The sequence below is a fragment of the Haematobia irritans genome, chromosome 3 (genome assembly GCF_050003625.1).
Source record: "Haematobia irritans isolate KBUSLIRL chromosome 3, ASM5000362v1, whole genome shotgun sequence".
NCBI lineage: Eukaryota > Metazoa > Arthropoda > Insecta > Diptera > Muscidae > Haematobia > Haematobia irritans.
In genome coordinates this window covers 49,347,384-49,365,056 of record NC_134399.1, presented here as the reverse complement: position 1 = coordinate 49,365,056, position 17,673 = coordinate 49,347,384, and the positions used below count along the sequence as shown (strand labels likewise).

Below are 17,673 nucleotides of genomic sequence, written 5' to 3'. Positions count from 1 at the left end.
GTTAAAAACAATTTTTTTTAACATTTTATTTAACATATTTCTCCGCAATAATAAGTACTCAGTTGAAATTTTAACCCTTTCGACCCCGAATTTCTTTAGGTATCGCTAGAATTTTTTTTTACTTTTAATCACGTTGAAGTCATTTAAGAAGCGTCTAGTCAAAATTTCGGGTCGCCACGCCCATTCGTTAAAGCGGTAGAGAATGTTGCCTGTGGGCAACATTCGGCAATTGTGACCACAAAATAGTTTGTTTTCTAATGATAAACGTATTACGTTTTATTTGATTTTGTTTTGTAAATATATACTTAGATGCGCGTGAGTGGAATTTCACTCACACTCAAACACATTCACGAAGAAATATTTGTACTGGGTAGGAATTCACGCTCACGCCAATTCACAAAATGAAAAGTCATACTCGCGCACGCTCACACATGAACAACGTTTATGCCTCACGCTCTCGCACGATTCACGACAATTTTCGTAATTCACGACAAATCTCGTGATTCACGAATATTTTCGGAAAACGACAATTTTCGTGGCTCAATAAAATTCTCGTAATTCACGAAATTTCTTGTGACTCTCGCTATTGAAAACCTAAGCGTGATTAAATAAGTAAAGATGATTGAAATCGGTGAGCTTGAATTTAATCGCGAACGTGAATTTACTCGTGATTGTGACTTTTTGTGTCTCTGTTTTACCGTGAGTGTGCATTTTATCGTGAACATGAATTTTATCGCGAACGCGAATTTTATCTTGAGCGTGAGTTGGGTTGTGAAAGTGAATTTTTATCGGGAGCTTGATTTCGGAGAAATTTTACTCACTCACAATCACGAACACAATTTGATATGTACTAACGCTCACGCGCCACACATTTTTGTTTAGTCCCGTTCACGCACATTCACGAGATTTCGTTTAAATTTCATTCACGGTTTCGCATGAATCACGCGTGACTCACGAAAATGTTTTTTTTTTTTTTTTTGTTTTTAACCCATGTCAATTTAACTGGCGGTGTAAAAAACCAAAGTATTCTAATGCGCCAATATTCGTACTAATCCACTAATATGTTGCCAAGAAGGTCGATATCTATGGATTTCTCCCTTTTTACGATTGCTTCCAAATTCCGCCCTGCACTGCAGATATGTTTTCCACATCATCGCCGCATTTCTCGTTACTGGGACATCCCAATCGAAGTTCAAAATTTTTTCAAAATCATTCTTTTGCAAACCTTTTTTCTCTAGGTCTTATGTCCAAAAATATGTAATTTTACTACCTCTGAATGCGTGGCATAAAAGTAGAAGAAATAAAAAGGCACTGGTTTAGAATTTGAACCAAAATATTGGGCTTTATTGAATTAATTATTGTTCGTCAAACAATATTTACCTTCGTAGAAGCGAGAGAGTCTCAAAAGTAAAAATGTCAAAAAGCTTGGATGCCGAAAGGCGGGGGTTGATGACATTTGACGTTAGAAAATGTCCTCATTTTCGTACCAAAAGGCAGAAAAGGTATTGACAAATCCTAACGGCGGGATTACACTTGAAAATGACTATATGATTGAACAAAGCTAATAAAACGGCATTTGAACTTAAACAACCTCAATTGCCCACAAGCAACTTTTCAATTTTAAAAATTTCTCATCTGTTGTTTTATTGCACTTCTAAGATTTTACTTCCAGAAATATTTTGTTTGACATGTACTACAACAGATTTAATAAAAACTTTCAACATTTTAGTTGTAATTTTTGAAAAAAGGCACATGTATAAAAACCTCTTTTTAAATTCGCAAATATTTTTTTCTTGAGACGCGTGCGTATTAATGAAATTTTTTTGCTAATTGACTACCAAATTAGCTGATTTTTCATTCAACTCAAAGACAACACTTGCACTGAAAAAAAGCATGCCCGGTTCCAAAGATTTTGTCTTTACTTTAAAAATTTTGGTATTGATTCCGAGCCAAAGAAGCGGAGAATACAAGTAAGGATACTTTTAAGACACAATTCTCTTTTAAATTTGGGTTTTGTGTATTTGCTTCTAGGAAGCAAATTTTAATTTTTGGCTTTTTCAGCTTTTTTTCTTCATATGCTATCAAAGTCCTTTAAAAACTAGTTAACGACAACTTTATTTTCAAAATTAAGACTCGACTTCCAGTAGTAATTATGCTATGTTTCAAGTAAAAAGCGTCTTTAAAATGAAGTGTTGAAAAACATGTCCTATATTTGAACGATTTTATGCTTTGTAGTCAAGATGCAAAAAGACAACAAATTTAAAGACAATTTCATTAAATTTAAAGAATTTTTCTGAATTATTAAAGTCAAGTTGACCTTAGCCCTAACGTTTTTTCTTTCATGTTATGATACCCATTTTTAAGTGAAATCACTTAATTATAAGGATAATACGACTTCATTGAAAAGTTTGTCGACTTTTGGACAAGGAAAAAAACTTTATATTAGAGAAATGCGTCTTCTATGCTAAGCAAAATTTGCATTCGTATTTTAAAGACATGAAAATTTTTTTCAGTGTGCAGCTTTCGATATTGTTACAGTTTTATGAACAAAAACAACACTGATAGTGAGTCTCAAAGTTGCCCACAGGCAACTTTAGGGTCGAAAGGGTTAAACAAAGATATGGATACGATATTCTTTATTATTACAGAGGTGTGTATACTAAAACAGGCTTCCTTGATTCCAAAAATTGTAGCCTTCAATTAAGGTTTTTGTTGTTGATTCCGAGTCAAAGATTCGGCTTCTTTAAAATGAAAACATTTTTGAGGACCTTTCTGGCCTTAAATCTAGGGTCAATAAAATTAATATATTCATGATATATTCATAAAGCTATTCATGTATAAAAAAATGCCAGTTTAGAAATCCAAATTATAGCAGACAATTCAAAGTAAAAAGGGATTTCTTAATTCCTAAAAAACTTTAAACTAAAGATCCAAATCCTTAAAATAAGTCTTAACCTTTATTTGATGCGTTTTTATTTTACATATAAAGATTCATTATATCAGTTGATTTAAAAATCATTTCTTTACATTAAAAATGTTTTTCTTTACTTTAAAGAAAATTTAACCTGGGTTTGCTGGCACCATAACAATGGTAAAATAATTCCCGGGTAGTTGCAGTATTACAAAAAAAAATTAAAAACAACAAAATTCATGTACAGCCAGATGTCAGTTTTGTTTACAAATTTAATGTTAGTAAACAAAAGATAATTAATATTTTAAATTTTTGTTTACATTTTAATGTTAGTTACCAATAGTTACCTACGTAACCAATAGTAACCAGACAAGTTTTTGACAATAATAACCTGTGGCATGTCAAATGTAATCAATAGAACGTACGTAACTAATAGTAACCTATGTAACCAATAGTAACCTGTTGAATGTAAAATGAATCCAATAGTAACAAAACATGTTTTTGACAGTTGGATGTACTCAGCTGTGAACAGCTGACTGTGATGTAGTACCTTTAGTAGTTTTATCATGACCATAACCCTTAGCAAACTCAGCCACAAACTCCATTAAACACAAAGCTTCGAAACGTAAATTCAAATATTTGTGATATTATCGTAATATGACACCAAAGCATAATATTCTAACTGCTCCTACACACAAAAAATTATCACCAAATTGTTTTCAATTAAACACTAAATTGAATTTGGAAACGGATTCAATTAATATGTTAATTGATTCAATTAATTTTTTAATCAAATCCGAATAGAAACCAATAAAAAAATGATTGATATTTGTGACGTTTCCAATTAAAATATTAATTGATTCAATCAATTAGGAAATAATTTTCAATTACAAACGTGATTGAAATTTTTTCCGTTTCCAATTACACATGTGATTGATCCAATCACCTTTGTGATTGAAACTGAATAATTTTGAGCAATGGAAAGAGCGAAAAGAGAACAAGAGAATGGGTATTTATTCAACAATATATGATGGAGAGATCAGTCTGTGGAAGTAACTCGTAACGAGCGGTTGGGTTTTTGTTTTTCGCGTAAATTGAAAAACATGATTGGCGACATTCTGTCTGCTGCATTCAAAATGTGTGCATAAATATTTTGAACGCAACAACAAATCATAGCAAAGGGTTGAAATAAATAAAGTGTGCAACAACAAACAGACACGTGGTAAAGGTTTGAAAAAAATATATGACAGAACGCATTTGAAATTACCTGTGTTTGTGTTTTGTGGTATTGTAAAAATGGAAAACAATCTACGTTTATTGAAGGTAAAAAATGGTGAAATGTGAATACCGTTTTCCATTGAAGCCTGTTTACATTAAACGGACTAAAATCATATATTTTTTATTCATTTCTTTTAGTGACCAATTTTATTTCGTGAAATTGACCAATCAATCCCATCAACTCCATCATTTTATCAAATATATAATAATATGTTTGCAATAAAAAAGTGGGTACCGTATTGATCTTTTAAAATTATAAATTTTTTTCCCTCCTAGTTTTATTAAAACCAAGAGTGGTATGGGTTTGTTGGAAGATTCACCTTGAAGTTGCGAAGTAGCGTTGGCATTAAATTGCATTTTTGTTTTACCTGTCTTTTTCAGTTTGAACCCAAGTAGAGAGCGGTATATCTGGTATATAAACTAATGAGCTGAATTATGTAATGGTAAAAAAGTTCTTTCTTTTGGATTTAAAAATATGAAAAATATCCGATAATAATAAAAATATGTATTTTCCATTTATATTTTTTTCTATTTCCAGAATTTGCAAAGTATCATCAATATAATACCAAATATTACATTGCTTTCCCGTTATTTTTGTCTTTGATTGGTTCAAATTTTAATAGACGATATTAATGTGTGGAAATTTTGGAAAGGAATTGTTACTAAAATTAAATTACCGAGCTCCTTAATACACCTTTTTATGCTAAAAGACTACAACTGCAAAAGAAGATTATAAATCTGCAACTAAGAATTGAACTTGATATTCTATGCAGGTAATGTTTAACAAAATTAACTTTTAATTGAACAAAATTAAATTCGAATTATTCTGTTTACTTTCAGAAAAACTAATTTAGCTTACAGGCTGCTGAATTCTTGGAAATCTAGGCGCATCTACATATTAGAAGGAACATGCTAACATGGTTATTATTATAAGGAAGATAATGATTTATATAATTTATTTTTTTCACCCTATAGTTGTTATTGATAGTAGTTGTATTTGTAAGTTATGTTAGAACAAAACACAAATGACAAGAACCAAATTTATTTGTCTATTGCATAATTCAAAAAATAATAAAATATTAAATATGTTTTATAAGAAACACATATTTTATTTTATTTCAAAAGAAAAAACTAAATACGATTTTGGGTTCGCAATATATAAATTTTTTGATTTTTTGAATTTATAGCCAATTTCAATTAATTATTTAATTGAATGAATCAAATAGTTGATTGATTTTTGTCGCGAAATTAATTAAAATTTTAATTGATTCAATTAAAACTGTGATTGAATTTTATGTTAAAAATCAATCACGTTTTTAATTGATTCAATCACACAATTAATTGATTCCGTGACAAAAGTCAATTAAATTTTTAATTAAAAATCGTGTTGGTTTTCAATCAAAATGGGTGATTGATACTATAATTTTCGTGATTGAAGACATTTCAATTAAAAAAAATGATTGAATCCGCGATTTTCGTGATTGAAATCAAAAATTTTTTTTTGTGTGTATGGGCACTTCTAGTTTTAAAAACCTAAAAAAAGGGACAAACCTTTATATATAGCACCCAACAAATTTGACGGATGTGATATGATATCGAAAATTTAGATCTACAAAGTGGTGCAGGGTATAATATACTAGGCCCCGCCCGACTTTAGACTTTCCTTACTTGTTTCACCCTATAGTTGTTATTGATAGTAATTGTATGTGTAAGTTATGTTAGAACAAAAAACACAAATGACAAGAACCAAATTTATTTGTCTATTGCATAATTAAAAAAATAATAAAATATTAAAATTGTTTTATAAGAAACACATATTTTCTTTTATTCCAAATAAAACTAAATACGACTTTGGGGGCGCAATATATAAATTTTTTGATTGAAATTTATAGCCAATTTCAATTAATTATTTAATTGAATGAATCAAATAGTTGATTGATTTTTGTCGCGAAATTAATTAAAATTTTAATTGATTCAATTAAAACTTTGATAGAATTTTATGTTAAAAATCAATCACGTTTTTAATTGATTCAATTACACAATTAATTGATTTCATGATAAAAGTCAATTAAATTTTTAATTGATTATCGTGTTGGTTTTCCATCAAAATGGGTGATTGATACTATCACTTTCGTGATTGAAGACATTTCAATTAAAAAAATGATTGAATCCATGATTTTCGTGATTGAAATCAAAAAAAAAAAAAATTGTGTGTAGAGATGTTCTTTATTAGTATGATTGAAAAAATAAGGAATTTCACCAGCGGTGAATTTTTTTCAAATGTTTTATCTAAAAAAATATTTTTTTTTTTATTTTATACGTCGTTTTTATTTTGTTATTATCGGCATATATTTTTGTATAAATATATTTTTTCCATTCCAAACTTCTCATAATTTGCAAAACCTTCTCAAAAGAACTTCCATGGAAGTGAAAAAATCAAAGGGCACAGGTTCAAATCCCAGCGGGGACGAAATTTTTAATTGTATTTTAATTAACTTTTACTTTTTTTTATTGATTATCTATTCTTTTTTGCGAAATTTTATTATCCAAAACTTATTCCGGCATGCTCTTTAAAAATTTGTCCACATCGGTTCACATTTAAATATTTGCATGGAGGAATAACAAACTTGAAGGAGAATCAAATTTTGGTGTACAAGTGAAGGGTATAAAAAAAGTATTCATCCTATATATTAAATAGTAGTAAAAAATATATTTAATAGTAGACAAATTGCGCTCTACACGACCATAACTTGTGCAGCTGGAACCCCACGAACTCCACATGCTAGTTCATAAAGAGGGTGTGTTCGTCGTTCATTGCAAAATTTCAGGGAAAATTGGATAAGACATAATGTTCCAACAAATATTGGCTGACAGACAAACTGCAATCCAAACATTGGTCTGACTGTCGCAAATCTCTCGAGGTCCATGAACTTTGCATATTTAATATAACGTCGCAGAACACAGAATGTCAAGCTCCATCGATTGGCGAAAACTGAATTTTTAAAGACTTTTCCAAGGGGAACTCTAGAAGCCCACAGCATCAAACGGCTTCTGTTTGAAACATCTACATCTACATCTTCAAATGTCGATTTTTACAACTTTTATTTTAATCCAATAAACAGAGGATGAACGTTTTTAAAATGCAACATCTTTTCAGTTTGTGGGTAAATATGATTTTCAACATAAATTCAATTTGACTTGAAGCAGCTCAATCCAACTCGCCAAAATGTTGACGAATTCCTTGAAAATGAGTTGCAAATAATTCGAGAAAAAACTACCCTGAAATGCAATGAAGTGTTTCAATACTTCTTTGTGGAACAAAGTTTGTAGAAGCCACACATACGAATGCGCTTGCTACGTTTCTTTTTTCAAATAACAGTGGTTGCTAGTTTATTACGGAAATACCACTCTATGTTATATTTTGTTTTATCAATCGATCTGATTACATTTTTAAATAATAATGCGATCCACGTTTGTATTATAAATTCACACAAATCAGTTTAATAAATAAATTATTTCTTAATTCACATTGCAAATGGCGCCATGTTATGAAAATAACGACTACGCGATTTACGTCAGTTTTTCAACTCGAAAAAAAACAAAGAACCATAAATGGAAAAAATTTTGCTAGTTTTTCGCATTTTGTGGTTTGTATCGGATTTCGCTGCGGAAACCTAACATAGAACCGGCCTTAAAACACAAATGGTTCTAAAAAACGTATACTGTATAAAATACGTATATTTCAAAAAACGGAGTATTGTACGAATGTTAGCTTTTTCTTTTAATGAAAAGACTTTTTTATAATGAAGAGGCATTCGAAAATACAAAAATTGAAAAAAGGACGAAATAAACAGTTCTAAAAAAGTATATTGTACAAATTCTTATATTGTCAAAAACTAAGTATTTTACGAAGGTTTACGACGTTTTAAACGTATGGTAAAATACGTCGTAAATGTATGTCAAATACATTACAGTTTCAGGCTCACTTAGACTAATCAGTCCATTGTGATACCACATTAACTAAAAGTACCTATTACATAATGGCACTTCTAGTTTTAAACACTTATTTTCCGATTATTTTCTTCTGTTGAACTAACCTGATTGTTCCAAAAACATTAGCATACTGCTTATGTTAATGTTTTCCAGGTCCGTCAGTAATCTATAGCTATACGCCTCTAAAATTCGCTTACGCCTTACACAAAATGCAGAACACTCACACAATAGGTGTTTAATTGATTCCTCTTCCTCCGCACAATTATTCTTTGAATATATTTAACATACAGTCTAAGCGTGTATAAGTAACTCTTCCCTGCTGCTGTCTCTAGCATCAGAGAATATGCTAGCCCCAATCCTGCGCCGAATAATTTTGTATCGATCTATATAGCACAAACAAACTTTCCATTTCATATTTAAATATACATTGCATTATTCATAATGGATTCCCCTGATGTATTCAGGGCATTTTTGGCTTGCATATTTATTTTCTCTAAATGCTTCATGAAACTAATGGTGATTTCGTTTGGGAAAAAGTGTTACATACAAATAATACAACATTTTATGGTGTTACCACAATGTTGCCGAAACCCTCTGCAAAGACCACACCGTATGCGTTCGAAAACGAACAAAAATGTGCAACACTGATACAAAATCCAAACAACAAAACATAAGTGGTTTGTAAACAAATGAAAAATTCGCTTAAATATTTCGTTTGTTATTAACAACTATTATTAACCCATTACCGCCCTCTGTCCCCAAACAACTATGAGCTACTCGTAATTTTTGTAATTTTAAATACATTTATGACAGCTTTATACTGCATATGATCTATAAACAAAGACACTTGGTGGCATTTGATAAGATAAACAAGGGTCATATTAGTGCGTTATATTCTTGTTATTATTCAAGAGTTTTATGTGTAACAAGTGATCTAAAATCTGTACTTCTTCGCATTTAATATCTCCATTTTGTGTAGATAAAACCGCAAAGTTTATTGCAATAAAAAGTTTAAAATTGTATTACATACCAGGTAGCCGATATTTTTGGAGAATTTCATATTTAATCTTCGCAATATCCCCATATGGGGACACCATTTTTTTCTACAAAGTCAGTTTATTATTTAAATCTTTTTATTTTATTTAAAAACCCATAAAATTAATGTTTGTCCGGAAGATTCATTTTGGGCGTTAGTGGGTTAGGTTAGGTTAAAGTGGCAGCCTGATTAAGTCTCAGGCTCACTTAGACTATTCAGTCCTTTGTGATACCACATTAACTAAAAGTGCCTATTACATATGGGCACTTCTAGTTTTAACCGCTGAACCTTCTCGATTATTTTCTTCCTTTGAACCAACCAGATTGTTCCAAAAACATTAGCAGACTGCTTAAGTTAACGTTTTCCAGGTCCTCCAGAAATCTAAAGCTATATGCCCCTAAATTACACAAAAAGGCAGAACACTCACACAAGAGGTGTTTATTTGATTCCTTCTCCTTCGCATCATGACAGCTTATACTTCGCGCCAATAGATTTTGCAAAATCGCCTATAAGGCTGCAACCCGTTATAGCAGATATCAGGAGTGACATGTAACGTCTCGAGAACACTAGCATATCTAGTGTGCGGTTTAAGTTTAAATGTGGCCATATTTGCTTGGTGTCGTTTCAACCCTTGCAGTTCTCCCATCGAACATTTGCCATCATAACAGCCTTCTCACGCAATATCAGCTCTTGCAGGTAGCCAGGGGCATACCACCAGATTCTAGTTCCCTGGAATATGTAAGGTAGTCCCTAGCTTAACTCATCCGCTTCGCAGTTACCCGGTATGTTCCTACGGCCAGGCATCAATATTACGTGAATATTGTGCTGCTCAGCCATCTCATTGAGAGATTTGCGGCAGTCGATGGCCGTTTTCGAGTTAAGGAACACAGAGACCAAGGATTTTCTTGCAGGTTAACTGTCTGAGTATATATTAATGCCAGCATTTTTTGGAACATTACTTCTCAGCCAATTCGCCATCTCTCTTATTGCTAATATTTCAGCCTGAAAACCACTACAGTGATTAAGTCATCTTTCCGCTTTTCGAAGTTCCAGATCTTTAGAAACCCACTTGTCCATATAATTTGGAGCCGTCAGTGTAGAAATCTATATATCGTTTATTCTGGCATTATTTTGAGGACCAAACTGTGACCGCAACTTTTTTCGACCACAGCGATAGCTCGCGCAACCACGCAGCCGTTGTTGCAGGTGACTGTTTGGCCAAAATGTCTAAAGGCAATAGATGCAGCATGACATTAAGGGAAGGGAGCCACCGTGGTGCAATGGTTAGCATGCCGGCCTTGCATACACAAGGTCGTGGGTTCGATTCCTGCTTCGACCGAACACCAAAAAAGTTTTTCGGCAGTGGATTATTCCACCTCAGTAATGCTGGTGACATTTCTGAGGGTTTCAAAGCTTCTCTAAGTGGTTTCACTGTAATGTGGAACGCCGTTCGGACTCGGCTATAAAAAGGAGGTCCCTTGTCATTGAGCTTAACATGGAATCGGGAAGCACTCAGTGATAAGAGAGAAGTTCACCAATGTGGTATCACAATGGACTGAATAGTCTAAGTCAGCCTGATACATCGGGCTGCCACCTAACCTAAGGGAATTTGTTCCTGTCTTACTGAATGCGCCTGAGATACACAAGCACGTCTTACGCTGAACTTTGTCTAAACTTGTTGGCTGCTGAAGTGCCAGATTACAGACCATATAGCATTATAGCACAATTTTTGGTTTTAGTCCCCACTTTTTTCCTATTGCCTTTTTGGACGAGTACAAAGCTACCGTGGCTTAATCTCGCCCTTTCTTCAATATTAAGCTAAAAGTTCAACTTCCTGTCCAAAATAACGTCAAGGTATTTTGCACACTCACCAAAGGGAATTTCAATACCCCCTAAGGATATGGGCCTAACCGTGGAAGTTTTGCGATCTTTGCAGTACATGAATAGTTCTGTATTTGCAGGATTTACCCCAAGACCATACTCTTTGGCCCGTTTCTCAGTCATCCGGAGGGCTCTCTGCATAATATATCTGATTGTGGATGGGAATTTTCCCCTGACTGCTAGCGCCACACCATCTGCGTATGCCACCACTTTTATCCTTTCTTTTTTTAGGGAAACCAGAAGGTTGTTTATAGCAACATTCCAAAGAAGAGGTGATAGAACTCCTCTTTGAGGAGTGCCTCTGTTCACATACCTTGGTATGTTTGCTTGTCCTAGTGTGGCTGAAATACTTATCTTCATTAGAAGTTCGTCTAACAGCCTAAGTATACCTGGATCAACATTCAGAGTTGTCAGTCCATTCAATATCGAGCTCGGATGGACGTTATTGAACGCTCCTTCGATGTCTATAAACACCACGATTGGGTATTCATTGACAGATAGTGAGCTTTCAATAAAGCTGACTAGTTCATGCAATGTGGTCTCAGTAGACATGCCCTTCGAGTATGCATGCTGTCGTTTCGAGAGCAAACTTGAATCGACGCTAATTCTAAGATAAGTATCTATAATCTTCTCCAGAGTCTTAAGATGATCGGTCGGAAATCCTTCGCACTCGAGTGAGAGACTTTTCCCGCTTTAGGTATGAAAACGACTTTTGTTTCCCTCCACTTTCCTAGAATTAGCATATACATCCTGTATATATCGCCGACAACCTGGGGATAATTCTTTCAATCACTGTAACTCCGCCGGAGTAATTCCGTCAGGTCCGGTGGATTTCAATGGTCCGAAGCTATTTAACGCCCTTTTTATTCTAGATTCCGATACAATTTCCTCGATAGGAAATGACCGCTGTGGCACCGCCAGAACATGGTTCAACCTGATGATTTCTGATTTCCAGGAAAATGTGTGTCCAATAGTACCTCCAGCGTCTTCTTACTGGACGTTGTCCAATTGCGTTAGTGGGTTAAGCAAACACATTTCATTTAAAAAATATTTAATGTAGAATTTGTTGTCGCTGTACTAAATAATTGAATTGCTTCTTCTTGGTAAATTAATTAACTTGGTGAAGGTATTGAAAACCAACCATAATACACTCGTCATACACTTTCTTTTGTATTTTAAACAACGCTATTATTTAGAAAAAATTTTTCGGTTTATGGGGGTATGCAACATATTTTTTACCAATCGAAATCTCTATGAGTTTCAGTATGAAAACCACACTTAAGTAGTTGTACTCCTTAGTTATTCTTATTTCTTCACCATTGTAAAACCAGTCGGCCACTTTTTCTAAAAATAATTTTTTCAGATTTAGTCACATCCAGATTCCATTTATTACAGTATTTTTCAAGATCTAGAATCATATGTTGCATTGTGTTTGAATCATCATCGGCATTCAACAAACCCCTTATTTAATTTGATTACAGTGGGGGCTTTGTTCAGTTTGAATGTTCTAAAAATGCTATTCAATTCAGATATTGATATTGGATTGTCAAGGCACGGTACATATTTAAATGGGGATGCATAGTTCACTACCGATTTTGAGGAAGGTTATTTTAATAAAATTTCGAAGAATTTCGCAAATTCTGTAGCTGTTGCCTAGTGCCAACATTATTCATCAAAATAATTAAAGTGCAGTTTAAACCAGTAATAGCTATCACACTCTTTTGTTTATAAAAATAGGCATTCAGTAATCATTAATATCGCTAGTTATCAGGTGGCAACACATGTCGTTATATCTTGTCATTTTCATCATAGTGATGAAGAATGAGTTATAACCGGTGAATCTTAATAAAAAAGTGTCAATATTTTAATGATTTTTTTGGTGAAAATTAGACTATTCAGTCGAATGTGATACCACAGTAGTGAACTTCTCTCTTATCACTTAACATAGAATCGGACAGCACGATTCTATGTTGTGCTCAATGACATGGGACCTCTTTGACATTGAAACACAAATGTCACCAGCATTACTGAAAAGCTTTTTGGTGTTTGGTCGAAACTGGGTTTGGATTGGTAAGCTACTATTCGTTTATAACTGCTATTTTTCATGAAATAGTCTATCAGTCGTTTATAAACGTTTATAAATGTCGATTACTTTTGTTGAATAAGGCCTCAACTCCACCAATCTTTCTATTATATTTATTTTCGAAATAAGTTTATTAATGTACTGGTGCTATCTTGTAGTTTTCCCGTTTTTTTTATATACATTAAGAAATTTGAAGTTTGAAAGTTTTATTTCTTGCCCTCTTGCATTTATACCATATATTCTTCTGCTTGAATGTATTTTTTGATCGTTTTATTATGTTATTGGATTGTTTAAACGACAGCTCATTTAAAGGAATATATTCAATGTATTGTATCCATTAGCGTAGCTAGACACTTATCCCAGTGGAGGGGCTATAGCCTCCTTAGCTTAAAATTAATAGACTGAAATCTATAAAAATGAATAAAAAATCAGACTTCAACATAACTAGATAATTATTTTATAATAAAACAAAGTTCCCCGCTTTTTTCCCAGCAAAAATATTTGGGAGTTTGTGAGTAAATGCACAACTTTAAAAGTACTCCTAAAATGTCCTCACAAAGAAGTTAGTTATTTTGACTACGCTGAAAGTTTTGTTTTTTTAATTAAATTTTTATAACTCGTTTTTTCATTTCTTTAGTGGGTATTTTTTTTTAAGAGTAAGAATTAATAAAATGGTACTATCCATTCTAAAAAAATCGATAATTTTTGTAAATGTTCGAGGTAAAACGTTTCAGACAAGCATTAAGAATCATAGAAAATGATAAAAACTATTTATTTGGGAAAATATCATAAAATTTTTTAATTCACATTCAAAACACCAAAAAGAACATTTTCTCTACTTTTTCGGCAAGGTTTGTTTTTTGCAGTGTTATAAAGATATTGATTTATGAAAGAATAGTTTTAGTATCAATTACTATTTTTTTAAAAAAATCGTCTAAAAATCAGAATCAACAAAATAATAAAGGCCGTAACGGCCATTTTCATGTAGCTCCGTTAGGCTTTAACTGCCAGTTAACAGGAATTAAATTGCATATATCTTCTCTCCGGTTTACTTTAACTGAAACAGTTAAGTTCTTAACTGGCATATAAAATAAACAAGATGACAGATATGTTCATAGTACGGTTTAAAAGTTCATTAGCTAACGAAGGACCAACGGAGCTTCATGAAACTGGGGGAATTTAGGAACTTATATCATAAGTTCAACAACAATTTTATTTCATAAATATCAGAGTTCAATCATTCACTTATAATAAAAAAAACTAACAATTACTATTTACAATGTTAGAAATAAAACAATATATTTGCCTCGTCAACTGCTACCACAACCCAAGTAAATCAATTGTGCTTGAAAGTTTTTAGCGGAACTTTGTACGGTTTTATTTTCAAATTCTGGGGGGCTAAAATTTTTCTGGGGGTCTAGACCCCTCCCCAGAGGCATTCCTACGCCTATGGTTGTAACAACAGTTACGACATCTGTTGTAAATTTTTCATGACTGATTCTCCTAAAGTGCTCATGTATGTTAGACTTCCATCTTCATCTCCGTTTATTCTACCATTTAGAACTACTATATTATTATGGTTAGGTTAGGTTAGGTGATGTGGCATACTGATGTATCAGGCTCACTTAGACTATTCAGTCCATTGTGATACCACAGTGGTGAACTTCTCTCTTATCACTGAGTGCTGCCCGATTCCATGTTAAGCTCAATGACAAGGGACCTCCTTTTTATAGCCGAGTCCGAACGGCGTTCCACATTCCAGTGAAACCACTTAGAAAAGCTTTGAAACCCTCAGAAATGTCGCCAGCATTACTGAGGTGTGCTAATCCACCGCTGAAAAACTTTTTGGTGTTCGGTCGTAGCAGGAATCGAACCCACAATCTTGTGTATGCAAGGCGGGCATGCTAACCATTGCACCACGGTGCATGACTTCATAGCTGATGGCCTTAGCAACCAATGTTTCATTCTCCTTTTTATCATACATTTACTGTATGATTAAAATAAACAATAAATAAATAAAATAATAAAGAATTCAATCAATTTCTTCCCATTTCGATTATATATCTTATCCATATATTTTCTAAGCCTCCTTCCAGTATTGAAACATGTGTTGTAGATGGTATCTATATCTTGTTGAAATTCGCCAATTCTCGCACTGAAATCCCCAAAAACTATAGGGCTTTCAATATTATTGTTTAGAAAACCATTCAACAGCTCATTAAAATTAGTGCCCCAACTCCATGGTCTCAAATAAATTGGAATGAGGTTAATGCATGTATTATTCACCCCGAGTTTTATTAATATAATAATAACCAACATTATCTTTCTTAGCCAGCTTCTTGTCTTGTGGGATACAAATATCTTTCTATTGAAATCCTGGTTCCTGAATTTTGATACCCTTTGAACTATCCATAAACTTAATTTAATTTCACTATAATCTTTTTGATAATATCTCTGTCCATTTTCCTAAAATAGGATTGAATCCATATTATGGCCTGGTGTCTCTTTAAATTTTAAATTTTTCGTTTTTCATGAAGACATATGTTAATAAAGTCGATTGAAGCCGTATCTTGTTAAAAGCGAAATATTTGACATTTTCGATTTGTTCCAATCAGCTTCGAGCTTCATGAACTTCCACTCGAGAGTGAAGAGTTCATCACCGATAAAAGGCTCAAATTTAATATGCACAGAAAACAAATTGGTTAGAAATAAGTTCAAGTAATAAACTGAAATTGTATTCACAATCAGCACTTTATGTGTTATTAGTTGAATCGACCGACTTAGTCGGGTGACGAAACTACCAAAAGGAGTTTTGCAGTAAATTTGGTTGGTACAACCAATATGTTTTCTATATCTGCAACCTGATGGCCCTCAAGAAATTGAGAGATTCGGCAGTGCCGAACTTTAAGCTATAGTGGCTTTTTACTTATGATAGTTTGTTTTATTTTCGTTGATATTTTGGCAGTGCCTTGTTGGGCTTACACACTAATATGTTGTTATATAATGTGAGCTCTTCGTTCGATGCATTTAAATGCAGGTCAAATTATACAATACGTAGGTAAATCTAACATATGCACAATACTTTTGCGATAAACCTTCTCTGTCTTTTTTGCTTACCTGAGTTTGATACGAATTTTAGTTTTACAACAGAGGACACTACTGTTCAAAAGTAGCCGTTTTGCATTGAATTGTAAAACACCGACGGCTTTAAAATATTCAAATGAGAACTTTGTTTTATTCAAGCAATCACTTTATTATTAATGGGAAAAATATTGAATATAAATTTCCATCTATGTGCTCTTATCTGATAATTAGAAAAACCGTTATAATACATTGCTTTTATTCTTAAAAACTTATTTAATAATTTCTTATCGTTTTCATAAATTCACTAACGCCATATATCTTAAAATAATTTGTTGATCGAAATTTAACTTTAGTAATCCGACAATAAAGATTACGTTACGCGTCGAACACCGATGCTGATGGCAGTTGAAAATCAAATGAATCGTTTGCAACAACCTACAGCTATTAAAAATGTTCATTTTAACAGGAGGAAGAATTGCGCGAGACAAACACTACCAGGAAGAAGGCACAACGAGCAAGAAAACACCCAACAAACAAGGCACAGGGCTGAGACGATGAAAACCAATGCAAAGTGTTAATATGAAACCGAATTGGTAACCACTAGATGGACTCCCCCACTCACACACGTGTATAATTGTAGATGCAGCCACAGGCACAAAGAAGACAGCAACAACTAACAAAAGGAACCACATGAAGCACATGGTAAAAGGACCAAAACCAAACTTTGAAACCACCCCCAAACAGCAAAGATCCGTTCGTTGGCAGCACGACGATGATGAGATGAGTAACTACGAACATTTTGGCGCGCAACATTCTGTTCGGATTTCCATTGAGCGAATGATTCGTAGCCAAATAACCACAAGCCGAAGACCAACTACCAATACAAAAATGAGTTGAACGGTACATGACGAAAGCCAAAAATAAACAAAACCAACATGTGCTTCACAATAATAATAAAGCAAGTTTTGAATGCCACGTGAATTACATGCAAGGGATGATGCTGTAAACGAAAGTATGCTGCCCCTTTGTATTATCCAACGGCTATTTGTGGTCCAGTTAGATATGAAGGGCGAAAAATAGAATTTTTCGGTGTAAATATATATATATATATATATATATATATATATATATATATATATATATATATATATATATATATATATATATATATATATATATATATATATATATATATATATATATATATATATATATATATATATATATATATATATATATATATATATATATATATATATATATATATATATAATTTGGAAGTTCTTTAAACTTTTTGTGTTTCAAATAGGTAAAACCAGAGTAAGAATTTATAAAATGGTAGAAATCATTTAAGTTTTGTCGAAAAAAATGCTAAATCCAATCTGAAAAAATTGTGAATTTTTGAAA

General features: G+C 32.8%; 1 protein-coding gene across 1 annotated transcript in view; it reads right to left on the bottom strand.

Annotated features, from left to right (window-relative positions):
• LOC142228996 (uncharacterized) overlaps positions 1–16,830 on the bottom strand; it is a 194,857-nt gene extending 178,027 nt beyond the window's left edge. Inside the window, exon 1 of the mRNA XM_075299525.1 lies at positions 16,300–16,830. The gene's annotated coding sequence lies outside the window, so the exon portion shown is untranslated. The remainder of the gene's footprint in view (positions 1–16,299) is intronic.
• Positions 16,831–17,673: the final 843 nt, after the last annotated feature.